This window comes from Giraffa tippelskirchi, chromosome 13 (genome assembly GCF_054371585.1).
Source record: "Giraffa tippelskirchi isolate mGirTip1 chromosome 13, T2T-mGirTip1v1.2.pri, whole genome shotgun sequence".
Classification (NCBI taxonomy): Eukaryota; Metazoa; Chordata; class Mammalia; order Artiodactyla; family Giraffidae; genus Giraffa; species Giraffa tippelskirchi.
The window spans coordinates 57,219,606-57,247,549 of record NC_137287.1 but is presented as its reverse complement, the minus strand read 5'-3'; the positions used below and the strand labels follow the sequence as shown (position 1 = coordinate 57,247,549).

Genomic DNA, 27,944 nt, shown 5'->3' with positions numbered 1-27,944 from the left:
CCTGGAGAATTCCATGGACAGAGGAGCCTGGCGGGTTACAGTCCATGAGGTCACAAAGAGTCAGACATGACTAAGCAACTAACACTAACTATAGATGTAAAAAAAAAAAAAATCGGAAGGCAGGTAGGAAATAAAAAGACACAGCATATAGGGGAAAGAAAAATTAATTAGAACAGACTTCTCATTAGAAACTGCAAACAGAAAGACAATATGCTCAAAGAAACGCTTCAAAATGTTAAAAGAAAAAACCATCAGCCCCAAATTCTATACACAGAGAAACTATCAAAAGTGAAAGAGAAATAATTTCGATAAATTTATAAGATTTTGAAATATGTGATTAAAAAAAGAAAAGAAAATGTTAAAGTCTCTAATTTAATTGGAACAGGGAAGGCAGTTGAGCCAATCCAAGGCAGTCATCCTCGGGAATGACTGAAAGAGGGCTCTGCCCTGCCAGAAGCAATAGTACAGCAAGTTGCATAAAGGACTTACATGGGGACACTGAACCCCCTTTTCAGGGATGGAAAAGGACGATCCCATGATACCATGGCAAGTCTGCGATTACTTGCTTTCCAACAACCAAGGCAAATTCATCACAGCAAATCAGAGTCTGCCAGCCTCTGATGGGCCATCTGTCATCCACGGGCACTCACTCCATCCTCACTCAGGAATCTGTGGCCACTTGGCTTCAGCATCGCCTGGGATGCCAACCCGGTATGCTAGAAGGTGAGACTGTAACTGTTCCCTTGACAGAGCTTAGAAAGTGCTTGTACGGGGAGGAAGGGGTGGAAATGCAGGAAGACCCCCACTTTCCCATAGTCACCTATCCAACAGTGGATCAAAAGGCTGAAAGATAAACATGGGTCTTACATATGCTCATATTCCTACGAAGCAAATTAAACCTCACCCCCAGGGGCCAGTCCCTGAGGTCTAAAGACCTGGTTACAGAGATGAGTTATTCACATATTCATTCAACAAACACCGGAGAGCCTAGCACAAGCCAAGGACTGATTTAGGCCCTGGGAACAGAGCAGGAAATAAAACAAACAGAACCTGAAAGGGTAAACAGAGTTGAGGAAGAATGGTAAGGAAAAAAAAATTCTTCCACTCAAAAATTATAAATTGAGCCTTTACTTCGGGCTGGCCCCACGTTGGACAGAAAAACAGCAGAGACTCTCAGGAAACCTTCCTTCTCGAAGGTTTCAGTCCAGTTTGAGTGCTCGGTGGTCACAAGTTCCCACAAGCCCACGTTTCTTTCAAACTGATGAAACGCAATGAAAGAAAAAGGGCCGCAGTGAGGAGCTCCTGAAACAGCAGGAAATCGCAGGTGATTAGAGATTGCGGGAGGGCCAGAGCAGCCAAAAGGAATGTAAAGTGACCAAGAGCAAGTCCCTTAGAAAAGAGCAAACAGCACCTTAGGGAGAATTTTTTTTTTCCCCCAAGAATAAGAAGAGCCCTCAGAGGAGAGATTTGATCAAGAGCTGTTGGGCAAGACCCCTGGGGAAGATGCAACCTGTAATTCTGGGATCACATGATTGCTTCCCTCTGGCACCTGGTGGGGGAGGTAGGAAAGGAGCTGATAAGCAAGAGATGACTTGGATGCCAAGACCAGGTCAAAGGGAGCAGGCGAAGCCACTGAGGAACCAGCTGTGCCCGTTTGCCTGCTCAACTTCAAACTGCTTTCAGGGTCAGCTGTTGTTTAGTAGCTCAGTCGTATCCGACTCTGCGACCCCATAGACTGCAGCCTACCAGGCTCCTCTGTCCATGGGATTCTCCAGACAAGAACACTGGAGTGGGTTGCCACACCCTTCTCCAGGATCTCCCCAACCCAGCAATCGAACCCACATCTCCTTTATCTCCTGCATCGCAGGCGAATTCTTTACCATGGGCAGGCAGACATTTCTCCCACGAAATTCACCTACTTTAAACAGCTGGCTGAATCTATTGTGTTGAAATGACAGTAAAGAGAAGCAAGAGGGTGGTCATCAAGGAAGATTCTTTTTTAAAAATTTCAGGTTTGCAGGGAGGAGGGAAGAGAAAGTTGTATTCCTTTCCCCCTGTAATAAGCAAGCATTTATAAAAAATATAATAAATCAGCACTTCCCTGGTAGTCCAGTGGCTGGGGCTCTGTGCTCCCAATGTAGGGGAGCCCAGATTTAACCCCTAATTAGGGAGCTGGATCCCACATGCCAGAATGAAGATAGAAGCTGCAACCAAGACCTGGTGCAGCCAAATAAATAAATTTTTAAAACAATTTAAAAATATATACAATGCATTGATACAATTATTTGGTGGGATGAGTTAAAAAAAAAAAAACCTCACTTTCTAGAGTAAAAGGACCCCAACAAATATGACAACTTCTAGAGAAAGGGTCAGCAAAATAGCTGTGCTGCTGTTGTCGTTGTTCAGTTGCTAAGTTGTGTCCAACTCATTGAGATCTCATGGACTGTAGCCTGCCAGGCTCCTCTGTCCATGGGATTTCCCAGGCAAGAGTACTAGAGTGGGTTGACATTTCCGTCTCCAGAGGATCTTCCCAGAGCAGGGATTGAACCCATGTATCCTGAACTGCAGGTGGATTCTTTACCACCAAGCCACCTGAGAAGCCCAGATAGCCATGTTAGGGAAGAGAAGACCTTGAGTTTGACTTTGATTCAGGGGCAGAAGAGAAAGAGATGAAACAAAAAGGAAGTGGGGGAGGCAGACAGTAGCTGTGAAACCAGCTCCAAAGCAGAGGTGTGGACAGGAATTAGGAGGCATTGGGTGAGGGCCGAGGTGGCGTCACAGTCAGCTGAGATCTCAGCACATCAAGGGATGGGAACCTGAGAATGATGCCACAGTGGCTGAAAGACAGCAGCATCCTTTCCCATCTTGAGACTTCTTTAAGTTTGCTCACTCTCACTTTCTCAATGATTGTATTGACTGCAATCACCATCTAAGCCAATCAACCCTCTGGGCAACACCCACCAGGTCAGATGTTACCACATCTGCCAAAATTTCACATGCCACAAATTCAGGCTCCATCTCTGAATTTATAGTTGACTCATTATCAGTGTAAAGCACCTATAAGTGTTAGTCACTCAGTCATGTCTGACTCCTTGCTACCCCCGCTGGACTGCAGCCCGCCAGACTCCTCTGTCCACGGAATTCTCCAGGCAAGAATATGGAGTGGGTAGCCATTGCCTTCTCCAGGGGAATCTTCCCATCTCAGGGATCGAATTGGGGTCTCCTGCATTGCAGGCAGATTCTTTACTGTCTGAGCCACCAGGGAAGCTCCTATATATGCCTCTTTTAAAATTTGGAATGCGTTCCTGTCCTGACAATATTTCCGACATTCTTTTCCCCAGACCACACCCTACCTACCCACTTCTTCCCTTCTAACTCTTTTTCTCCCCCTTGAAACATCTCTCCTCATCTCAAAATTCACATCTCCTAGGTAAGTTACAACCAAAAATAGTCTTATAATTCCAGCTTCTAAACAGATCGGTTGCCCAACAAATGCCTCTTATGTAATCCTGAGCATCGTACGCTGGGGAATGTAAGAGGTAAGAGGTATAAGGCAAGGCAGGTTGCCCTGGGAGAATTTCGGTGGAGATAAAACACAAAAAGTAATTCTAGAATTTTAGGAGAAAAAATACCTGTGAGCTTCCTGGGTCCTCAACGGCCACATTCATGTTCTAACTGCTCCTACATATCCCTTCCAATTTAACCCTACGAAGTATACATAACATTAAACACTCAAGGAATATTCTCACATCCCCCATTTGTCCTAAGAGCAGACCCCAGTCCTACCCACTTTTGCCCCATCCATCATCAAAGAGTCTGCCTGATTCTCTCTGATCCTTTTTTTCTGCCCTGACATATCCGAAATCTCACGTAATCCTCCTTTCGGTACACATCCAACTTGAAAACCTTCTCCCCCACAGAGAAATTTGCCAACTAATTAGGTAATGTTTTTAAAACAATACAAAATCCTTCAAATGTATAATCTCTGGTTACTATTTTTAATCTCCTTAAGCTACTCTAATTTTATGTTTCTTCTTAGTGCATTAAATTACCCAGAACTTACAATGGTTTAGTCTCCTAAGTCACCTCAGCAGCGATGCAGTTTTCCATCTAAAACTCACAGTGGCTTCTCATTTAAAGTGAGTGTCAAGGGAATTTTTTTTTTCCTTCCTAAAAATAAGTTCCCAGAGAATGTTCCTTCCTCCCCTCATGGGATCTCAGTGATAGCCAATGTTAGTCACGAACAGTCGCATCTCTCCCAAAAGTGTGTTTATATTGTGTTCCAGTAGTAAACAGAAGCGGAGAAGGCAATGGCACCTCACTCCAGTACTCTTGCCTGGAAAATCCCATGGACGGAGGAGCCAGGTAGGCTACAGTCCATGGGGTCGCTAAGAGTCAGACAACTGAGCAACTTCACTTTCACTTTTCCCTTCCATGCATTGGAGACGGAAATGGCAACCCACTCCAGCATTCTTGCCTGGAGAATCCCAGGGACGGCAGAGCCTGGTGGGCTGCCGTCTATAGGGTCGCACAGAGTCGGACACGACTGAAGCGACTTAGCAGCAGCAGCAGCAGCAGTAAACAGAAGACTGAAGAGAGCTATCGGCAAATCTCTGTGTACAGATTGTAGAAAAAGTTATTTCATCCTGGAGATTATATCGAGAAGCTGCTGGTCCTCTTTTTTTTCTTGATCTGTGGCTTATCACAGCTCAGGTGAGTGATGGAGCACAGAGATGAAGGGGAAGAATGTCAACTACTTGGCAAGTTCACCAACCAGAAGATTTCCAGGGAAGCTTCACCTGAGACTCATGGAGCAGGTATTAGGAAACCCTAAGGATGGGCCTGTCAATTTCAAGATTGTTCTAAGGAGCCCCCGAAAGGCTGGACTAGGGGTTGAGAGCTGGTTTGGCTCCACCACCAAATGCTGAGCAACAGTGGGTGATTTTCTCCATTTCCCTGAGCATTTCTTTCCTTATTGATAACATGAGTGTCAAAGTAGATGACCTATGAGGTCTTTCCTGGCTTCAAAAGAATAACTGAGGGAATTCCCTGTGGTCATGGTTAAGATTCCATGCTACCAATGTTAGTCAGGGAACTAAGATGCCACATGCCATGCATGCAGCCTGGCCAAATTTTTTTTTTTTAATGCAAACTGGGAATTCTCTGGTGGTCCAGTGGTTAGGACTCGGCACTGTCACTGCTGTGGACCTGGGTTCAATCCCTGGTTCAATCCCAGGGAGCTGCACAGCATGGCAAAAATAAAAATTAAAAGAAATAAGTGAATAAAGTTTGTATAGAACAAGAAATTCATAAACAGGATATGAGTCATTAATTTGGGAGAGATTTGAGTTCCTTCTAGGCAATGCTTTAAAGTTTGAGCTATAATATCAGATAATTTTGAAAGGAAATTTCCAAGTCCAAGTTGCCACTTCATCCTCTAGGACAAGGTTCTTTTTAATAAAATTCAGAGTAGCTGAGGAGTTAGGTTTGGTGAGGTCTATGTAGACCATAATATTTATAATATAATATTAATAAATGCAACCTTGAAGTGAAAATTTGAAGAGCTCCAAACACAGAACTCAATCAGGCCTTCAGATCAGCAACCCCAACTAACCAAAGCTCTGATGCTCAAAATAAATTACCTTCCTGGCTTCCTTCCTCCCTCCCTCCCTCTCTTTCTTCCTTCTTTGCCTTATATCGCATAACCCAGCAATTCCACTCCAGATATATACCACAGAAAATACTAATTCAAAAAGATACTTGTGCCCCAAATGTCGAAGTAGCCTTGTTTACTATAGCCAACTTATGGAAGCAATCCAAGTGTCCATCAACAGATGAATGAGTAAGGAAGACATGGTATATCTACTGCATGGAATACTACTCAGGCATAAAAAATGAAATTTTGCCAATTGCAGCAACATGGATGGACTTGGAGGGTATTCTACTCAGTGAAATGTCAGCCAGAGAAAGACAAATACTATATGATGTCACTGATATATGGAATCTAAAAAGTAAAGCTAGTGAATATAGCAAGAAAGAAATGCACTCACAAATATAGAGAACAGACTAGTGGTCGCCGGTGGGGAAGAGAGGAGGGAGGGGCAGTTTAGAGGTAGGAGAGTAAGAGGTAAAAACTATTTGTTATAAAATAAGCTATAAGGATGTATTGTACAACACAGGGAATATCCAATGTTTTATAATAAGTATAAATGAAGTATAATTTTTAAAAATTGTGAATCACTATGTTGTACACCTGTAGCTTTTATAGTGTACATCAACTATACTTCAATTAAAAAAAAATTATATGTAGGTTATAATGTCCCAGGGGATTAAATGAGATAATACTACATGTAAGACTCAGTGCCTAGGATTGAGTGCCCAGTAAATATCAGGTATTCCTTCTGATATTGATCCTTAAGATGAAAAATTGAGAGTGAAAATAAATGGTCCTTGTTTCTTTCAGTAGTAATGCAAAGGCTCGCTCTCTGACAAAATGCTCTGGTTTCAAACAGAGACTATGTGAAAATATTTTTCCTGTAAAGAAAATTCTACTTTCTTCCTCCTCCTGCACCAAACCCTCCCACTCACAATTTGACTCCTTATGCAATATTCTTAAAATTCATGGTAATTGTTCTATAATAATTTTTAATGTAGGGGCTTCCCTGGTGCCCAGTGTTAAAGAATCTGCCTGCCAATGCAAGAGACAAGTGTTCAGTCCCTGATATGGGTTCCATATGCTGCGAGCAACTAAGCCGCAACTATTGAGACTGTGCCCTAGAGCCCACACTCCACAACAAGAGAAGCCACCACAATGAGAAGCCCACGCACCACAACTAGAGAGTTGCCCCCACTCACTGCAACTAGAGAAAAGCCCACACAACAATGAAGACCCAGCACAGCCAAAACTAAACAATAAGTAAATAAATAAAATTATTTTAAAATAATAATAATTTTTAATGTAAAGAAATAGGACCGAGGGCAGAAAGTCCACCCCAATCATGTCTTAATCATCTACCGATGGACTGAAAGTATACGGCTAGCTTTTCACTCAGGCAAATTGCAGAGCTTGCTGGAGAAGTATTATATATTATAGATATCAATCCTAAAGGAAATCAACCTTGAATATTCATGGGAAGGAATGATACTGAAGCTTAAGCTCCAACATTTTGGCCTCCTGATGCGAAGAGCTGACTCATTGGAAAAGACCCTGATGCTGGGAAAGATTGAGGGCAGGAGGAGAAGGGGACAGCAGAGGATGAGGTGGCTAGATAACATCACCAACTCAACAGACATGAATCTGAGCAAACTCTGGGAGATAATGGAGGACAGGGGAGCCTGGTGGGCTACTGTCCACAGGGTCTGAAAGGGTTGGACATGACTTAGTGACTCAACAGCAGCAACAGATATCAATTTGTTAATTGAGGGGCAATCCATTTTCAGAATTTTTTTTCAGAAATATACCCTCAACTGGGATAAATTTAAGGTGATGGTGAATATTTCCAGACAGTTTTTTAAGATTTTATGTGGACCATGTTTAAAGTCTTTACTGAATTTGTTACAATGTTGCTTCTATTTTATGTTTTGGTTTTTCGGCTTAGTCATGTGGGATCTTAGCCCCCTAACCAGGGATCGAAAAACTACTGGACCGCCAGGTAAGTGAGGGGTGCCTTTTCTTGCTACTCATCTCTACCAAGCAGGAGCCCTGCTCCCAGATCCTCTTGTTTCCTGGAAGAGCCTGCACCTTAAATCACTCACAGAAGCATCGGGAAAGCCTATTGCCACCCAGGTGGAGTGCAAATGCAGGCAAAAAGCAGTCTCAGTTCAGTTCAGTTCAGTCATTCAGTCATGTCCGATTCTTTGCGACCCCATGAACCGCAGCATGCCAGGCCTCCCTGTCCATCACCAACTCCCGGAGTTTACCCAAACTCGTGTCCATTGAGTCGGTGATGCCATCCAACCATCTCATCCTCTGTCGTCCCCTTCTCCTCCTGCCTTCAGTCTTCCCCAGCATCAGGATCTTTTCCAATGAATCAGCTCTTCGCATCTGGTGGCCAAAGTATTGGAGTTTCAGCTTCAGCATCAGTCCTTCCAATGAATATTCAGGACTGATTTCCTTTAGGATGGACTGGTTGGATCTCCTTGCTGTCCAAGGGACTCTCAAGAGTCTTCTCCAACACTACAGTTAAAAAGCATCAATGCTTTGGCGCTCAGTTTATAGTCCAACTCGCACATCTATACATGACCACTGGGAAAACCATAGCTTTGACTAGACAGACCTTTGTTAGCAAAGTAATGTCTCTGCTTTTTAATATGCTGTCTAGGTTGGTCATAGCTTTTCTTCCAAGGAACAAGCATCTTTTAATTTCATGGCTGCAGTCACCATCTGCAGTGATTTTGGAGCCCAGAAAAATGAAGTCTGTTTCCACTGTTTCCCCGTCTATTTGCCGTGAAGTGATGGGACTGGATGCCATGATCTCAGTTTTCTAAATGTTAAGTTTTAAGCCAGATTTTTCACTCTCCTCTTTCACTTTCATCAAGAGGCTCTTTAGTTCTTCATCAGTCTAAGGGGCAGAATTCCTGCACTGCTAATTGAGCCTCAGCCACAAACATTTTGATTTTGAGCACATTGTTTGCGTCCCTGTAAAGTGAAGGAGTTAAACTAGATGCCTTCTCAGATCCTTTAGAGAATCTATTGTTTCCATGACAAGACTCAGGTCAAACAAGACCTCACACAGGTATCTTTTATCAGGGAGAAATTTTTGGTGAACAGAGAGGCAAATCAAATGAAGTGCAGTATGCCAACAGCAAATAGCATTGGCATGTTTCCTGGGAAGAATGCTCCCGTTCTCTGCCGTGTGGTCCACACCCTCTCACCCTCCATCACTGGAAGGACACCTCCCCTCCCTTGATGGGCAGTGACCCCCACAGAACCATCTCAGAATTCTCAAATAGACCCTTTTATTGTGCATGACGTGGTTAAAGATTAAGAAATACAGGGTTGGATTTTTTTTTTTACATCTAAAAAAAGAACCAAATGAAAGTCTTTTACTTTTCTCTCTGTTTTTTCTTTTTTTCCTAATTTTTTTTATTGTGATAAAAATCACAGAATATAAAACAAACTTTTAACCGTATTTCACTGTACAGTTCAGAGGCACTAAGTATGTTCACATTGTTACACAACTGTCACCATCATCCATCCGCTGAAGTTTTCACCTTCCTAAACTGAAACTTTGTCCCCACTAAACATTAATTCCACATCCTTCCACCCCAGGGCCCTTGGCGTCTGCCAATGTATTTTCTGACTCTATGGATTCAATTTGACTATTCTAGGTACCTCGTATAAGTGGAATCAAACAGTATTTGTCTGCAAAGTATTGGAATGCATTTTTAAGGTTAACAATATACGTCATACAGATCGTAGCTTCTTTTTCCCCCTTTACTATACAGTAGGCGCTCACCAGCCATCTACTTCAAAACCAAATCAAATTCTTAAGCCAAAAGAATTGTAAATATCGTCCTAAGAAATTAGAAAAGGATTCAAGTAGTTAAGCACCTTTCCCCATAAAATCTTATCTAGTAAATTGAAATTCTACTCTACCCATTCTGGCTTTCCCTTTACCGTACCTTCATAGGTAAATCACAGACAAAATAATTAATTTGTTTTCATTTAAACTTTTTTTATGAAAATATTATTTTCATTGTTCTACCCTTTAAGAGACAGCTTCTTCTTTCATTGCAGTCTGTGGAGGATCTAAGGGGATCACTGCCTCTGAGAAGCCACACGTTGGCAGAGGGGTAGGACAGACGAGGTTCCTGCACTAATCATCACCTTCACGAATTTAAATAATTTATTTGATGACAGGAAATTTTCAGGTTCCTTTCATTTTCAGGTCCCTTTACCATCCACTCACTCGACATGGTATGAAAACAAGATAAGTAATGACGAAAAGAAACCTTTCAGAAACCTGTCGAATGGTTCGCTGGATGACCATGACATACTGGAGTCCATTGTCATTGACCTCAGTATTTCCCAGAAGCTAGAGGATTCCTATTGGCTTAGGAACACAAGAGAAGTAACTACCATAAACTACAAGTCCCAGGATGCAATGGTCCCCGGAGATCAAAGAGACATATTTGGAGATGATGATATCTTCATTTTAATTAAGGAAATTTGCTTATCTTCAAAGAGCTTTCGAATATTCCCAGCACTTCATAAGACCCATGCCATTATAAATCCAATTTAAAGTTGGATAAGAAGAGGAGAGGAGAGATGGATGTGATTGAACTTCACAGTGAAAGTTGCCCATCGTGGGAAACCTCTGGACCCCATATTGTTCACCATGTTCATGTTCTAAGATTTTAGTTGCCAAACAAAACTCAAGAGCTCTTTCCACATGGCTTTACCATGTAATCAATTACTTTTAAAGGAAAACAGTCTACATAGCAGGAAACCCAGTCTTTCAAATCTGATTCTTCAGAGCCCAGGCTCTCAATGTTTCCCCTGTAGGAGTGACAGCTTTGCTACTAGAAACAAGCCAAAAAAAAATTTTTTAAAGAGGTGAATTTCAAGGTAAAACTGTGGTGATGCTTCCCTGGTGGCTCAGTAATAAAGAATCCACCCATAAGACAGGAGACACAAGTTCAGTCCCTGGTCCGGGAAGATCTCCTGGAGAAGGAAATGGCAACCCACTCCAGTATTCTTGCCTGGAAAATACCATAGACAAGGGAGACTTGCAGGCTGCAGTCCGTGAGGTCATGAAGAGTTGGATATGACTGAGCAACTAGACAACAACAAGGTAACACTGTGTTGAAGGAGCCCAACACTGAGAAAACTGGAAAGATCAAGACAGCTACAAAACTAGAAAGATGAGTTGATAATCCCCAAAAAGCACAAAATTGTGCTACCTGGTGTCAGCAATCAAGATTCACTCTTCACCCGTCACTATTAGAACCAAAGCATCTCCTGACATAACTATTCCTTTGGAAAGTTTGATGAGATGACACCATGCTTGTCCTTCCATCATTTATTAGCTCTTCTGAACATATGGGGTTAATGACAGATGGCCACTCAGAAAAGACCCATCAGAAACTGGGTATCAACATCCACACCCCCCTTGTTTCCTAACAAATCCATCCACAGTGGGCTCACCACCATAATTCCTCCACACCTTTTCTCCTATTTCCTTTGTTTTTTTTTTTTTTTCTGGTTCAGTTATCACTGAAATACACATTTTAATTGAATCATGCAAGATTCAAACTTCTTCGGCTTTGAACATTTCCATAAACATGCTACACGTTTACCTACAGCAATTCCACAAATCCTTGCAGGAAATTGAGGGCAGTACTGACAGTTTTTAAGGTAGAATTTCTTTTTAGCTTCCAAATGAATTTTCCCCACAAGCTAATCAGACAAAGTTCAGTATTTCTCTTATTTTGACTCTTCTGTGTTAGCTTCCTAAACAATTTGCTGTCCCTCTATGCTTTCCTTTGTGCTCTTAGACCACACAGGGCTACATGACCCTGACCTTGGTGTGAGTCTCTTCTTTTAAAAAGACAAGCATCAAGATTAACTCTAGGGACTTCCCTGGATATCCACTGACTGAGACTCCACGCTTTCACTGCAAGGAGCATGGGTTTGATCACTGAATGGGGAACTAAGATTCCACATGCCATAGCCAAAAATAAAAAAGAAGAAAGAAAATTTCTTGAACTGAATAAAAGTGAAAATACAACTACCAACTTAAAAAAAATTGTTCTTAAAAAAGATTAACTCTGTCTTCTTGTCTCCTGCTGTGAAATATATCAACCCGCTGCCCATTTGGTTTTCTCTCCAGCTCCCTATAAGTTGTTCACAGGGATCGTCTCTTGACCACCATGCTTTGGCCTCTCCTTCAACTTCAGCCCAGGCCTTCCCATTTCTCTTTTAGGAGAGATAGTTCTCCTTTCCTGGAGGCTTCCTTGCACTGATGCTCTCTTGTGATTCCCTTTCATCCCATTGCTAACAAGCTCACCTGTTTTTTTCCTCCAATGCATCAACTTCTATCTGAGGCTTCTTTTCCAACTCAATCCCCATCTTAGGGTCTTCTTATAGAATTTGTGAGATAAGAACCCCTTAGAATATTTTTAAGTTGAATCAGAATTAAATTCCCATGGAGCAAAAGATCATTTGTGTCCAAAAGTTTCTGACTGAGGCAGTTGTGTCCACTGGGGACAGCACAGAGTTAAGAAGACCGAAACCAGAGTGGTTACGTTACATTTTTTACAGAGAAATGGTTTTCCTGCTCTGCATCAACAAACTGAATCAATAATTCCAGCAAACACGCAGGGCTGTGAATCCTTTGGTTACTGATAGAGGATGAATCATAAGATTATTAAAGGTCTACGTCCATCACCGCCATGAGGGAAAGGCCATTTCAGGACACGTGGTCTTCTGAATCTGTATCTTTCATAGATGAAAGTTCACACTGAAATGTTTCAGAGAATTGACCACCTCCAGCAGAGTATCTCTAATTACCTTGGGTCAATCCAAAGCTCCATTATTTCAAAAGCTGGAGAGATGGCCCCTGAGAAGTCCTTGCAAGTCCTCACCAACTTGAATGATGATGTCTGCCCTCGATTCTCTTGGAATCTGGTCCAATTATGATGAACATCCATGGGCCACGCACTGTGTGCTCTGCAAATGCCATTATTTCATTTAATCTTCACCTTTAAATGAGCATTCTAGAAGGCTGATGAATGAATAGGACCAAAGTCATTCACTCCCACCCAAAAATACAGCAAATGCCTGTCCACCCCATCTTAAAATTTGTTCTGAGGTCATAGACTAGCACATTTAAAGATACTAAAAGGTAAAGAGGATTTAAACTCAGGCAAAGTATGTTTAAAAGGAAATGTGGATGTTTGGCTTGACTCCAGGGAGCTCTGACGGTGTCTTAAAACATCTTTCCGAATGTCATGTGGGATTTTATTTGTCTTGTGGGGCCCCAGGTGGAGGAGAGACTTCAGCTCAACATAAAGAATGGTTTTCTAGCCATGAGAGGAAGAGCATCTTTGAGAAGAAGAGAGTTCAGGTCACTAGAGGGATTCTCACCAATACTGAATTCAATTAAGTATTAATTACTTGACAAAGATAAATTAAGTGCTCAGTACTTCACCAAGCGCTGGTAATAAGATGAACTGATACACATGAGAATAAAGGAAGAATTCAAAAATTCGGTGCAGTAAGTAGAGATCACAGGGCCCTAGACCAGGTACTGGGGGAACACAAAGGAGGTTCCCATTCCCAGCTGAAGTTGAAGGATGGGGGTAGGGATGGGAAATGACAGAGGACTTTCTGGGGGAGGTGGTGCTGGAGCTGAATCCCAGTGGTGCAGGGCAGTGAGAAGGAGTGAGTCAGTTGGTAAAAGCAAGAGGGGTGTTCTGAGCTGACAACAAGATAATCAAACTTTTAGAGACAGAGATATGACAGAAGTGACTCAGGTATAAGATGAATGGTTGAACTTGTTGACGTTTGACATCCAATTTTGATTCCGCTTCTCAAACTAAAGAAGAAAATCAGCCCCAGGGGCAGAACCGATTCACATAGTCAGTTCATCCTTATCTCTGAATGAGGAAGAGAACAGCTTAAGGAAGCTGGGACATGGCCCAGGACAAATGTCAAACTCCCTGTCCTTCCAGGAAGTGGAACAAAAACTAAGTGAGAAGGTGGAATGGGAAGAGTCAGAGGAAAGCAGAGTGCGGTTGTTGGAAACCCACCCTCCCAAACTGGCCAGGCAGAGGGGGCTGAGTGAGGACCATTCACACAAGAGAAAGGAGACACCTGAGAAGCAGATACCAAAAAAATCCTACAAAGGCAGAGGAATAAAGCAATTGACTGTCGAACCCTCAGGGACAGACAAGAAATGTGCCTGGCCCAACATCTCATGGCTGTTTTGAACGAGGGTACCTGATCCTAAACCCACGGGGATTTCCACAGTACTATGCGGTTTGCTTCAGTTTTTCACACTAATACAAAAATTGTTGCTTGTGTTTCTTTGAGCTTTCTTCCCTAGGGACCAAAATGGTGATGATTTCTTTTGATTTCAAATACTTTCCTTTTACAGTTCCTGCTGGCATGGGAGGTTCCATGCAGGGGGAAGAATAGAGATGATGGTAAATAGGTGATAACATCAACCAGGCTTTTAAAATAGACTTTCATATAGCAAATCTTTGACGAGAACAACCCCAAATTGACCACATTACCACAATTAGTTGAGCCCTGTGGCCTGGAGGGGGTTAGATCATAAAGGATATAAGCAGCTGTATGGTTTTCTCAAGGTTCAACTTGATTTAAAAGTAATAAATATTTCTTGTGTAGTCAAAGCTATGGTATTTCCAGTAGTCATGTACGGATGTGAGAGTTGGACCATAAAGAAGGCTGAGGGCTTAAGAATCGATACTTCCGAATTGTGGTGCTGGAGAAGACTGTTGAGAGTCTCTCAGACTGCAAGGAGGTCAAACTAGTCTATCCTAAGGGAAATCAATCCTGGATATTTATTGGAAGCACTGGTGCTGAAGCTAAAGCTCCAATATTTTGGCCACCTGATGCGAAGAGCCGATTCATTGGAAAAGACCCTGAGGCTGGGAAAGATCGAAGGCAAAAGGAGAAGAGAGCACCAGAGGATGAGATGGTTAGGTAGCATCACCGACTCAGTGGACGTGAACTTGAGCAAACTCTGGGAGATAGTGAAGGACAGGGAAGCCTGGTGTGCTATAGTTCATGGGGTCACAACGAATCAGACATGAATTAATGATTGAACAAAAACAGCAACAAATATTTTTCTTTTGAAAGCCACTCAGCAAAAAGATAATGAATACCTATCATGACCATTTTTCTAGTTGTTAGTTTCTATTCATACTTGGTTCAAAAAATAATTTGATTTGCATAGACTCACCAGCGAGTAGAGACTGGTAGGTAATGTTGAGTAATAGTCAATAAAATTTTCACACGTTTGAAACAGGTCCAAAGGACCTGCCTCCATAAATAAGGAAGTCAATGGTTTTCTGGCATAAAATCACCTTGGGAAATTCAACAGGGGAATAGCCTGCCTGATGGACAGACAAAATTAGTGATATATAAGCTTCCAAATCTGTAGCCTCTATCCCAAGAATAAGCATCAATAAAGAAGCAGAGTGAAGATGACTCATGGGATCTTAAACCACGATAAGGATTACTATACAGACTTCCCTGGCAGTCCAGTGATTAGGACTTCACCTTCCAACACAGGGGGCATAAGCTGGATCCCTGGTCGGGGAGCTAAGATTCCACATGCCTTGTGGCCAAAAATCCAAAACATAAAACAGAAGCAATATTGTAACAAATTCAATAAAGATTTTTAAAATTGTCTACATTTTTTAAAAAATGACCATTCAAACTCACTAGTCTCACTCATTGAACATATTATGTATCCAAGTGCCCTAAAAGTAAAGATTCCACAGGAGTGTGGTGCCCAAAATCACTTTTGGACAAAACATGATACACACACAGTATAAATGTTGTACCAAATTAATAAAATATACCAAGAAATACTATTATACTAACTTTTAAGTGTAGACAATATTTGGCAAATCTACATCAGAAGTTTTCTTTTTCTTTTTTTTCTTGGTAAAAAGGGGCATTTTCCTTTTTCAAACTGTCTGGCTCCTTTAAAAACAATGTTAAAGCTATTTCTTAAAGGCTGATCACTTCTCCCAAGCATTAAAAATCAAAACACAGATTCTCATATTTTTGTAAATGCATTCTTCTCGCTTTTTCCAGCTTTAATGAATATAATTGGCATATAATATTGTATGAGTACTGGGTATACAATGTGATGGTTTGATGCACATATGTGCTGTGAAATGATGACCACAATAGGGTTAATTAATACCTTTTTCACTTCACATAACTACCATTTTTGTGTTTGGTACATTTAAGATCTACTCTCTTAACAACTTTCATGTATGTAATGCAGTACAATATTTTTAACTACAGTCACCACGCTATACTTTAGGTCCCAGGACCTATATATCTTAGAACTAGAATTTTTACTCTTTGACAAACATCTCCCCCTTTCCCCTGTGCCCTAGGCCCTGGCAACCCCCATGGCACTCTGGTTCTGTGAATTTAGCTTTTTTAGATGAAACGTAGTATTCTGAAAATAGTTTGAAGACAGTGAATAAACCAAGCATTGGAATATTATGAAGCAAGATATACAAATTCCTAGTTCAGCTCTGATTCCATTTTGGTGGCATTTGGGGAAATCATTAGTTCAGGATGTGTTGTATGTTTGTGTCTCTATGCACATCCAAGGGGAGAAGTCAGATTGGCAGTTGATCTCCGGGTCTGAAATTCATAAGAGAGGTCTGTGTGGACAATGTCAGTATGGGAGTCATCAGCATATTTACATTTAAAACCATGACTGCATGAGATTCATATGAAGGTAGTATTGACAGAGAAGAAAAGGAAACTAAGGAATGATCCCTTTTAATACCAATGATATAATTTCAGGATGAAGAGGGGAAACCATTCAAGGAGAGTGGGAAGGAGTGAGCAGAGCGGCAGGAGGAAAGCCAAGGAGTGTGGTCCAGGTGTGGGGCAGGGATGGAGGTCATGGGTCTTCTTGACAAGAGCAGCTTTTGTAAAATGATGGAGCCAAAAAAAGGGGACCCACGAGGGACTCTGCTTGGGCAAAAGCAAAAGTCATTCATCCACGGCAGCAGTGTTCCAAACCGCTGGTCTCACAAACCCTTTACATTCTTAAATGTATTAAAGACCCCAATGCACCTTAGATTATATGAGTTACATTTATCAACATTTATTAACATTACTGTATTAGAGATTATTAACTGGGGAATTTTTAAAACGCAAGAATACACAAATACACGTTGCCCTAGCCACCAGAGAGAAGGCCATTTCATCTAAGTCCTGGATAATAAGGTTCTATGGTTCAGTCTTTAAGTTTAATGCTTGTAACAATAAATCAAAGCCTTCTGAAGAGAAATTAGTTTAAAATTTTTAATTAAATTTATAAAATTACTTAAAGGTGTATTTCAGTGCACTTGTCATCCTTTTTCAATCTTTAAAGATCTCTCTGTTTGGGCATTTTGTTTGTGCAGTAAATTTAAAAACATCTTCTTGACCCATTATAAAGAGGAAAGACACGGGTTTTGTTTTGTTTTTTTAGATACCATAATTGGCAACAGAAAATAGGAGTTTAAACCTAAATGTATTGACACCTCAATACAGTTTTGAGTTTGCAGGTGTCTGGGTCAAAAATATTTAGGAAATAAAACCATTTTGATATTTGGGGAGCCCATTTCAAGTCCCTAAAAAAGCTAGGAACCAAGAAAATGATCTCTTTTTTCCTTTAAAAAAAAATTCTTTTTTTTTTTTGGCCACACCACAGGGCATGTGGGATCTTAGTTCCCAAACCAGAGATTGAACCCACTTCCCCTGCATTTGAAGCATGGAATCTTAACCACTAGACCCCCGGGGAAGTTGCTCTTTCACCTTTAAGATGAACACTTTTTTGCCTCTTTAATAAACTGTTACCCAGTATTTAGGATTCTAGAAACAAAACTAGCTTGCTAAGACGAATCACGTTTTATAATTCCTAAAGTAGACAAAGTTAGAGAGGGAAAAGTTCCCTAGGGTAGACATTTGGAGGGTAGAAGGAGAAAAACTGGGGAATAATAACTGAAAGAGAAATCTTAATTTTAAGTAGTAGTACTCTAGCCTGGAAGATCCCATGGATGGAGGAGCCTGGTAGGCTGCAGTCCATGGGGTCGCTAAGACTGAGCGACTTCACTTTCACTTTTACTTTCAGGCATTGGAGAAGGAAATGGCAACCCACTCCAGTGTTCTTGCCTAGAGAATCCCAGGGACGGCAGAGCCTGGTGGGCTGCCGTCTATGGGGTCGCACAGAGTTGGACACGACTGAAGCGACTTAGCAGCAGCAGCAGCAGCAAACTATTTATTTGCTGTGATTTGACGTGGATTTTACAATTAATTGCATTGAGAGAGACACTCAATCAGCACGCCCTGGACCGTGCACCACACCACATGAGCTCCTTGCATCCATTTTTATTAGCAGGATGGTAAACCCAAACAAATGGATTTATAATGATTTGCAGACAATTCCCATGCAATAACTATATTATTAAATCTGAGGCATTATTAAAGGTTAATTATATTTTAAATTATTGAGGTTTAACAATGATGTAATACATGGAGAAGATATTTATCTTCTCCTGTTTGTACTATAATTACTAAACCTCAATGAACTTCTCTCTTTAATTCTGCTATTCTCCTTGCTAAATAGCCCCTGTGATGGAACCCTACGCCTACAACCCAAGATGACTCTCTCTGCTGGAGATCTTTCATGTATCTCTTATCCACTTCTGTTCTTCTCCATCTTTACCCAAGATCTTGTCAATATCTTCAAAGAGAAGATGGTTGCTTCATGGCAAGAGTTCCCACCTTCCCTTGCTTTTCTCCTAACCGATATCCTTCTCTTCCTCGCCCCATATCTCCCTCAATGCACTAAGCATGTAAAGCACTAACTCTACCATTTCATTCCCATCAAGGTGGCTCAGTAATGACCTCTGCTATTTTTCCTTTGCTCATCTGTATTTGCTGCTGTCATTATACCTCCTTTCCCAGCTTTTAGAAGTGTTTTTTAATCCAATCCCAAATGAAACTCTTCTTACTCCAATTTGTGTTTTCAACATTTCGACTCTTCCTTTTAACCTCACAGACAAGCTCCTGCAAATATATCGTGCCCCCACTACTTTTATTTCCTTTTAAATGGAATCTAGTGCCCACCCTCTGAAGCTGATATTGTTGTTGTTCAGTGGCTAAGTCATGTCTGACTTTTTGCAACACCACGGACTGTAGCACTCTAGGCTTCCCTGTCCTTCACTATCTCCTGGAGTTAGCTCAAGCTCATGTCCATTGAGTTGGTGATGCCATCCAACCAGAGACCTATATTAATATTTCGTAATTAGTCCCTGATTCACACGCGTTCTTGTTTTCCTGCCATGCAGTTTTCACCTCCTAACTGCAAGTGTTCACAAATACCTTTGGGGGGTCTCTTTCAAGCTCTCTCCTAGTTCTTCATCTTCGTGTGTCTTCTCTTCCTTCAAATACAAGTTTTACTGAGCACAGGTTATTTGTCAGATACTCTTCTAGACTCAGAAGCTAGAGAAAAGAGGAGTACAGTTAAGATCCCTATCCTCATGGAATCTGCAAGTGGGAAAAGACAGACAATAAAAAGTATACAAGTAAAATCAGCACAGGAAACTCTACTCAGTGCTCTGTAATGACTCATGTAGGAAATGAATCTAAAAAATAGATATGTGTATGTATAACTGATTCACTTCACTGTACACCTGTAACTAACACAACATTGTTAATCAACTGTATTCCAACTAAAGAAAAAATATGCCAGTAAAATCAGATTAATAACAACTAAAGAATGTTACACGTTCTAAGAAGGAAATCAAACTGAGTAATGTCACAGAACGTGATCAGAGAAGAAGATGACCACTTTAGACAGTGTGACGGTGTGCGCAGGGGTGAAATCGGAAAGAGTGACACTGGAGTCTAGACATGAATAGGTCAGCTGAGAACAGAGTCAGCCACGAGGACAGAAAGCCAGGGCATGACTTGGAGGAAGAGTATTCCAGAAAGTAGGAAAGGCAAATTCCAAGCCCCTGGGGCAGGAATAGGCTTAGTGTATCCAAAGGACAAAAGGATGACCAGAATTGCCAGAGCATAGTAGCCCCTGGGGAGAGTAGGAGGTGACAGCCAGGAGGTAGGTGATGACAGACTGCAGACCACATGTGGGCTTGGATGAGATTTCAGCTCCATGGCCACATGTTTATTGAGGTTAGGCCTCCCCATTCTAAACCTGGTATATTTCATATTTCAAAGCTGAGTATCCCAAGTTTCATGAATACTTTCCATGTTATATCCAATTCCAGAAACCAAAGAACAAGGCATGCCATCACCAACGCCTGCAACAAAACATCTGTGTCCTCCTGCCATCATTTGCCCTAATATGGGTACCAAAAGAATTTTTTAAAATTACACCAGAGGATATAGTACTCTCACTGAGCTCATAGGTGACTTTAATTTTTTTCTTTTACTTGCCAACATTTTCTGAATTTTCCATCACGCACACCATTTAGGTGATAATAAAACAAATGCACAATTTCAAAAACAAACAGAAGGTACAAGACCATGTTGGGCTCTTTTCATCTGCTGATCTAGCTATTTTTCACTACTGAGATAAGCAAGTGCTCTTGTTCTGAAGATTCCTATGTTCTTTGTGATTGTTCTGGAGCTCTAAGGTGAGCTGTTTCCCCAGGAACGAAGCACAGGTAGGATCACACCTGTGGACAGATGCAGGGCTTGTGCTCACATGCCAAGGATGCTGCCAATTGTACCAAGGCCTTCTCTGATCATTGTTCAAGACACTGTTCTAATTTGAATGGTATCAGGGTAAACAGGATGCTACATGCAGAATGAAACTCCTCAAGCTCTTACCCAGAGAAATAAGGCTGAAATCACAAACACCCCATAAAGTTTAAAAATGAAATCTGTGATCTGCTCCCAGTACCCAGGTTGGGACCCAATGCAGCCATCTAACTTTTCTAACAGCGCCAAGGCCAAAGTGAAGGGCATCATGGGAGATTGTAAATGATTTCCCACCCTTCTCTTCCAGGGACCCCATGAATTTTGGAATTCCATATTTATTTGGTGAGTCAGAGGGAGTAAGAAAAGAAAAGAGAGATGTGAACTCCTGCCAAAAATCTAAGGTCTCTATTAAAAAAAAAAATCCCTGAAGTACGCCAGTTTAGCCACAGCACATCTGGGAATTGTTTGAAGGATAATGACAGTAATAATTATGATTACTTACACTTAATTCTCCCTCACAGGGGCGCTGTGAAGATTAATGAGTTAATACTCGTAATGTGTTTTTGGTTCCTGGATGAAAGCTCCCATAAAAGCCCAGATTATGACTATGGTTATTGTTGTTTATATTAGACCGTTCCTGTGGAAGGCTTCCCTCTCTGCTGGTCCACCACATTCCCATCATAAAGTACAACTACTTCCTAATGAGCAGCCCACCAGCTCCAGGAGCTGTCATGTCGGGCAGGAATCCCCCTCATTCAGAAAGAAAGTGCAGACAGACTCAGTGTCAGCTGCTGCCCAAAGCCAGCATGCCTGCTTGACAGTCCCATAGTCTTAGCTAAACCATCAGGACCCAAGAAAAAGGTAAGTAATATCCTGCCACAAATGGAAAATATATCAACTGTCAATATGTTCCAAAATAGAGATGCCACAGAAAAACCCATAGGTACAATGGCAAAATAAATAAGGAAAACTTTAAGCTAATGTTTAAATAAGACTCATAGAATATAGAAAGCTGAGTGCCAAAGAACTGCGGTGCTAGAGAAGACTCTTGAGAGTCCCTTGGAATGCAAGGAGATCAAACCAGTCAATGCTTAAGAAAATCAACCTTCAATATTTATTGGAAGGACTGATGCTAAAGCTGAAGCTCCAATACTTTGGCCACCTGATTCGAGGAGCCAACTCATTGGAAAAGACCCTGATGCTGGGAAAGATTGAGGGCAGGAGGAGAAGAGGGAGACAGAGAATGAGGTGGTTGGATCACTGACTCAATGAACGTGAGCTTAAGCAAACTCTGGGAGATAGTGAAGGACAGGGTAGACTGGCTTGCTGCAGTCCATGAGGTCACAAAGAGTTGGACATGACTTAGCAACTAAACAACAACATAGAATAGCTTTCTCTATCAAAGCCGCGTAAAGATAACACATCAGTGGATTGCTATTAAACATTCATTAATTCATTTTTTTAAAATAAAAGTTTGCAAACCTGCTTATCCAATTCGTAGGCCTATACCTAACAATGTTGAACAAGACAAGGTCCCTACCCTTGAGAAGATGGTCATTGAAATATAGCATGTCAGTTACCACCTGTGGTCTGGTCCAGACAGTAGAACTGTCACAAATGGAAGGGCAGGGATAACACAGCCCCTGTGATACTCTCTGGTCCCCATCTTAGCTGCAATTAGAAATGGCAATTTATTTGTTCAAAAATAAAAACATTTTTCATAGAGCTAACAGAAATGAGCCACCCAAAGTCCTTTATGGCATGGCACACAGGTAGAGACAAATGCATATACTATGTCTGGCTCCTTTAAGACACTCAGTAATGCATAGATGAAGGAGACTGGCCCAGAAGAAAAGGAGGAAATGCAAAACAAAAACTACCTTCTTCCTTCTGCTCTAGTATCTCATTTCTCAACTTAATACCATCATTCCTTCATTCTGGAGGGTCTCAGGATCATTAGATGAAGGAACTTAGGAGAAAACCAAGACCTTTCCGTATGTCTGTATATGGCAGAAGCTGCTGGTTGCCCACCCAATAACCATCCTTTCTTTGCCCATAGAAAGAAGAGCTTCATTCTAGTCGAGCACTTTCTCACTAGGGAAAAAAAAGACTACACTTTCGAATCTCCCTCCAAGGTAGATGTGGCCACATGAGTAAGTTCCGGCCAAGGAGAGGTTGGCAGAGATTTGTGTGGGAACTAGCTTGGCTGGTAAGTGTGTTTTTTCATCCTTCCCCACTTCCTCTTTCCTGCTGCCTGGAAACCTGACACGATAATAGAAACTGTAGCAGGTCTGAAGGACCATGAGGTGGCCTTGAGGATGGAAGGTGGAATAATGCCACCACCACCACCGCCACCCCTCACCCCTCACCAAAGATGTCCACGTCCGAATCTGTGGAATCTGGAATAAATGACATGTCAAAGGAAAATGAAAGTTCCAGGTGGAGTGAACATTACTCATCAGCTGACCGTACAATAGGGAAGTTATCCTGGATCACTCAGCAGGTCCAAATAACCACTAGAGTTTTTAAAAGGGGAAGAGGGAGACAGAAGAAAACCAGAGAGCTGGCCAAGTGAGAAGTTCTCAGCTTGACATCACTGGCTCTGAGGACAGAGGAAGGGGCCTTGAGCCAAGGAATGTGGGCAAACTCTAGGAAGTTACAAAAGGCGAGGACACAGACTCTCCCTTAGAGCTTCTGCAAGGAACGCGGCTTTCCCAACGGCTTCACTGAGCCCAGTGAGACACGTTTCAGAATCCTGACTTCCAGAACTGTGAGGTGAAGACATTTGTGTTGGTTTGGTTACAAAGTTTATGGTCATGTGTTACAGCAGCCGTAGAAAGCTAGTACACGAGCAAGGAGGAGGGCAGAAAGAAGGGGACAGTGTCCCTGATGACTTGGGGGACCCTGGATGACCGAACTTCAGGCTCCTTTTATGCAAAAGAGCAATACCTTTGGGGTTTCCCACTGTGTTAATTTGGGGTTTTCTTTTGTACACAACAAAACACAATTCATAACTGCTATACTGAACTTTACAGAGGGCTTCTCAGGTGGGTCAGCGGTAAAGAATACCTGCCAATGCAGAAGGTGTGGGTTCGATCCCTGGGTCAGGAAGATCCCCTGGAAGAGGGCATGACAATCCATTCCAGTATTCTTGCCTGGGAAATCCTATGGACAGAGGAGCCTGGCAGACTTTACAGTTCGTGGGGTCACACAGAGCCAGACAGGACTGAGAAACTGAGCATACACTCACACTTCAGACAGAAGGGACTAAGATTCTTGAAGGTTTGGTGACATAAAATTTAATGCTATTCTGTTATTTCTGTAGAATTGGAGGAGAACCCATGTTCTCCCAACCCCCATGTTTATCACCAAAAGCAACACACAGCGGTTCTCAAACTTTAGCTTGCACTGGAATCATCTGGAGGGCTTGTTAAAGCAGATGGCTAGGCCTCAACTAGAGTTTCTTGCATCAGCAGGTCTGCAGTAGGGCCGACGGACCCCACGTTGAGAACACCAGTCTACACTGTCAGCTGGACCAACCTCCGATAACCACTTCTTCCCTTCCATCACCAGACCCATAACCAAAGTCCAGCACCAGTACCACATGCCTGGGCTTTCACAGAGCCTTCCTAGTTGGCCACCTGTCTCCAGTCCTGACTCACTGATCCCCTCTACCCACCTCCCACCTAGTTAACTTTGCTTCCTCCATGTTCTATGTCAGCTTCAAAAGCATCCCTGCCTACCGATGTTGATCAGGTTAACCAAAACCTCTTTGTGGGACTCTCCAGACTCCCCATATTTGCCTGCCCTCTTTCCTAGCCAGCTCCAGCCATCACTCCCCCAGCCGTGCCTAGGAAGAGAGGCTGAGGAACCCAAAGCTGTCTTATTTTAGAGCCGAGAGAACGGAGAGCACCCAGAGAGAGGTGGCCATGTCCGAGCCCTTGGCAGGACCCAAACTGGAAACAAGCAGCTGTTTCCATCCTTCCCCAGCTCCCTAGGACTGCCCAGCGCTGCCTTCAGAGAACAAGGAAACACTGGGGCCCTTGAAGGCAGCCCACGGCAGGTTCTGCTTATGGGAACCAGCTGCAACTCCATGGAAACTCAGAAGGAGGAGAGAACATAATGTGCATTTCAACTAATTACTCCAGAAAGGGAATGCAGCCAGAAGGACCTGAGATTGCCTGTGTGCTGTTATTCTGAATTTTGAAAGGGAGGGCAAACTTAGAGGAAATTGGCAGCCACTTCATCCAGTCTCAGCCAAAATGGCATTGTGTCCCTCCCCAGAGCAGCTGTGCGGCTGTGTGGCTGCAGGCAGAGCCCTTGCCTTCCTTTGTGTGCAGAGAAGGTCTGGCTTGCAGAGCTGGAGATAGGCTGCCCCACCCTGGGAGGCTGCTTTCAACTCCCGGGAGAAAAGACGAGGCAAGAGGACCCCCAGCGATCTACCAACTAGCAGCCTGACCTCTCGTAGGGTCTTGCTGGGTTCCTCTCATCAAAATCAGTCTTCCAATGCCTTGGAGTTGTGCTCTCGCCAGGAAACCTGGTACCCGGATCACTGAGGGCTCTTCTTTAAGAAGGAAAGCTTTTCATCTGCTCATGGTACATTTTTCTCCTGCTCCATTAGAAAAGAATTAATTCTTTCTTGTCTTTGTTTTCAGTCTAGTCTGCTTTCTTCCTTTTTTTCTTACCCATTATGGATTCATATAAACCTTTCCTCACTCTCAAAATGATTTGCTATAGCCTGCTTTTAACCGCCCACCCTCCCCAACCGCCCTCCAGGCTCCAAGTTCGATTTCCAGTAGCATCCCAGCGCTACATATCTGAGCTTCTCTGAACTCCCACACATTCCAAACCAGGCTGCTTCCTTCTCAGTAACTCTTCCAACAAGCACTTACTTGAGTTTCCTATCTATTGCAGGTGACCCTCTCCTCCCCTCTTAGAGATCAGGGTTCGGGTTTTGTCACAAGCATCTGTCAATAGCCCCGCTTGTAAAGGTTCTGGTTAAGAGTCAAAAAAAAAAAAAAAGGAAAACTCCCTTCCAGAGGGAGTTATGTGGGGTACCCAGGCTGATGCAAAGAGATTTTCTTCCCAAATCCCTCCTTCAATGATCTTATCAGAACATTTTGGAGAAAAGAGACATTACTGAAAAGTCAAATACAAATTCAACAATATGAAAGATACTGTTTTTATTGAGTTTTTTTCATTGCGTTCATTGAAGTTTCTTACTTCTAAACCCTCCATTTGTTTTCTTCACCTACTGTTTTCAGCCTCTCGGAGTGACTAATCTCTACGCAATTTAAGTGGGAGGAAGATGAAACCATTGCCTTGAGTAATTTTAGTGAACTTTCTACTTTCCTACTTGGATTTAATCGTGGGAAGATGACTGGAAGAGAGAGGGAAATGGCAATTCTAACCAGGAACACAGACTCTGGCTGAAAAGTGAAAGTCAGGTATACCCATTAGAGTCCTTTCCAGGGAACATCTTAGCTCTGTAGGCTGCGGGGTAACACTTTCATCCTGAAAGTGAAGCTAATTAGCCTGTAGTTCTTTAGGTTTCTTTTATGATGGTTGTGGAAGGGAAGGGGAAGAAGGGAGCTGACTTTTCAATGAATGGGAGTGGAAATTCCAGGTGAATTTAAAGCACCAGCAAACAAGCATCTCCTCTCACTGTTTCCTTGATTTTGTCCCAGACTGGAAAGTCATCCCCTTCCGACTCTTCCATGGAATTTCTGTGTGGTCTTGGTCTTACTCAATTAACCTCTCCCCTTCTGCATTTCATCATGTGTGTATAGGCAGAGGATCGACTTCAAAGACGTCCAGAGCCTAATTAATGTCTCGAGGGTACCTGAAGATTCTTGGATGGAAAAAAATAAAACCACCACCCGTATGCAGATTCTGAGATGACATGACAGCAGGTGGAAATTATTACTATTAAATGTGACTCCATCTCAGAATATTTGGCAAACTCCTCCTCCCAGGCATGAGAAATCTCAAGCCGTTGAGAGTCAGCTTCCTCTTCAACCAAAACTTCCTCTACCTCTGTCTCCCTGTGTCTCTGTCTCTATCTCTCTGTCTCTCTCTGTCTTTTCTCTCTCTAAATCTAAAGGAATATATATGTATATGGGTTTCCCAGGTGGAGCTAGTAGTATCGAATCTTCCTGCCAGTTCAGAAGACAAGAAGACAAGAGTTGGATCCCTGAGTCAGGAAGATCCGCTGGAGAAGGAAATGGCAGCCCACTCCAGTATTCTTGCCTAGAGAATTCCATGGACAGCGGAGTCTGGTGGGCTATAGTCCGTGGCATTGCAAAGAGTCAGACATGACTGAACGACTGAGCACACACGCCATATATGTGTATATACAAATACTCTTGACAAAACGTTAGAAGACAACACAATCAATAAAAACTGAAAACTGAGAACAAAATAATGAAAAGCATAATGTGATGACAAAGCAGACAAGTCATTTTTGTATTACTGTAAGTGCTGAAGGTGGGCACCCAAACTACTTACAAAGTAGGAGGGATAAAAATGTCTGTATGTCTCATAGGAGAAGATAAGACAGTGATACAAACATCCAGCTACTCTTCTGTGTCAGCTTCTTCCTCCATTTCTCTCTTCTAGTTGCTCCTGTGGGGGGTTTTTTTTTTAACGAATGTCTTTTTATTCATTAGTGATATTAGTATATTGTTTCTCTCTCTTTTTATATGTTTTTACGTCTTTCCAGAGTTTTATCAATTTTTTTTAAAAATAAATTTATTTATTTTAGTTGGGGGCTAATCACTTTACAATATTGTAGTAGTCTCTGCCATACATTGACATGAATCAGCCATGGGTTTACATGTGCTCCCCCTCCCGGACCCCCCGCCCACCTCCCTCTCCATCCCATCCCCCTGGGTCATCCCATTGCCCAAGCCCTGAGCATTTGTCTCATGCATCGAACATGGAATGGTGTTCTGTTTCACATATGATAATATACGTGTTTCAGTGCTATTCTCCCAGAACGTCCCACCCTCACCTTCTCCCTCAGAGTCCATAAGACTGTTCTATGCATCTGTGTCTCTTATTCTGTCTCGCGTATAGGGTTATCGTTACCATCTTTCAAATTCCATATATATGCATTAGTATACTGTATTGGTGTTTTTCTTTCTGGCTTACTTCACTCTGTGTTATGGGCTCCAGTTTCATCCATCTCAGTAGAACCGATTCAAATGTATTTTTTTTAACGGCTGAGTAATATTCCATTGTGTATATGTACCACAGATTCCTTATCCATTCGTCTGCTGATGGACATCTAGGTTGCTTCCATGTCCTGGCTATTGTAAACAGTGCTGCGATGAACATTGGGGTACACACGTCTCTTTCAATTCTGGTTTCCTCGGTGTGTATGCCCAGCAGTGGTTTACCAGAGACAGAATGATCCTGAAACTCAAGGGAAACATTGATGTAATGATGCTTCTGAGGTCAGGAAAATAATCCTTTATTATAAGTTCCTAAAAATAACCATTCA

At 42.3% G+C, this 27,944-nt stretch overlaps 1 long non-coding RNA gene across 1 annotated transcript; it reads left to right on the top strand.

Moving 5' to 3' along the window:
* Positions 1-62: 62 nt before the first annotated feature.
* On the top strand, positions 63-26,861 carry LOC145532378 (uncharacterized). The gene is made up of 4 exons (XR_014073179.1): positions 63-723; positions 22,500-22,649; positions 25,705-25,887; positions 26,230-26,861. It is a non-coding gene; the product is annotated as an uncharacterized LOC145532378 (long non-coding RNA).
* Positions 26,862-27,944: the final 1,083 nt, after the last annotated feature.